The 1208-nt window shown below is 30.0% G+C and overlaps 1 long non-coding RNA gene across 2 annotated transcripts; it reads right to left on the bottom strand.

Annotated features, from left to right (window-relative positions):
* Window positions 1–94: 94 nt before the first annotated feature.
* Window positions 95–741, bottom strand: LOC111084568. 2 transcript variants are annotated; one of them, XR_002609617.1, is made up of 2 exons: window positions 614–741; window positions 95–372 (listed from the first exon to the last, which is right to left on the bottom strand). It is a non-coding gene; the product is annotated as an uncharacterized LOC111084568 (long non-coding RNA). The 2 variants fall into 2 exon arrangements; XR_002609618.1 differs by having other exon boundaries at window positions 95–368.
* Between the last annotated feature and the right edge of the window lie 467 nt (window positions 742–1208).

The following is a 1208-nucleotide window of genomic DNA, read 5'->3' as shown; positions in this document are numbered from 1 at the left end:
AACGAAATAAAAATAGAATTTGCCATCTCACACTCCTTCCATTTTGAAAAGCCACGTTGATACTATTAATAAATCAAAATTACCAATTTTTGTATTTTTTACACTGACATCACGAATCCTTTAGAGTTTCAGTACAGATACCTTACAAGGAAAAATCGTTCACGTTCTTGAACCTTCAAATTGATCTTCTCTAGCTTCGTACTCTGGTTCACCTTTCAAGAAGTTTGAGTTCGAAGACCAACTACGTTGAGCAGAAGACACGGAAGTTATCAACTGGATACAAAGGATGAGAGGTGGAGACACAAGAACAAAGTCTTCTGGGTTGTGGAAAAATATCTAATCTTTCTGTTCGCATTCATTTTCTGCAACTGCCTAGAATGATCAGCATTTATTCAGGTATCGAAATGTCCAATGGAGAAAGTGTACATATTTATTTTAGACATGTAAAACCATATTTTGATTACCATGAGGTAATCTTTTTAATTTATATGAAAACTTCTAAAGTAGTAGTAAGTTCTAAAGTTTTACCGTATTAGAATAAGTTTGAGTGAAAATATATTTTTAATAACAGGAGTAGTAAGGTAACCATTTTTAATTGTGACAAAAGACTTACTTTTCTTTTTTAATGTTGGATATTGCTTTCTGTAAAACATCTCTAGATAGTTCTGTTCGTTTATCAACAGTTGGGTATTTTGTTAGTTGTTTCCAAGAAGTCCTTCTTTGATATCTTAAGCTACCAAACAGTTTATTCCAAGAAGTCATTTTTCGATATCTTAAGCTACCAAACAGTTTAAATTGTTTCCTACTAACAAAAGAATATATCATCAATATCGGGATTAATATTTCTATACACAACAATTTAGAAAAACGTACAGAAGAAAAAAAAAAAAACTATGTACAAAACTTAAAATATCGAAAAACATTTCCCACCATCCTTGGTGCGCCAAGTTATTGAAGCTCATAACAAACAGTTTTATTTAAAACATTAAAAAAAATGATATTTACATTTACACTTTTGCAACATAAATAAAGTCACCGATAAGGAAAACTGATGTCAGTCTCATAACTTTTACAAACTTAAAAATGTTATTAAATAGAATGCGAGGTAGCGTTTAAACGTAAAACAAATTGCACAGGTCAAATAAACGATAGAAAGAATAATAAATGAACTGAAAACAAAACCATAACGAAATAAAAATAGAATTTGT

Source organism: Limulus polyphemus, unplaced genomic scaffold (genome assembly GCF_000517525.1).
Source record: "Limulus polyphemus unplaced genomic scaffold, Limulus_polyphemus-2.1.2 Scaffold79482, whole genome shotgun sequence".
NCBI lineage: Eukaryota > Metazoa > Arthropoda > Merostomata > Xiphosura > Limulidae > Limulus > Limulus polyphemus.
This window is presented reverse-complemented; position numbering and strand designations above follow the sequence as displayed.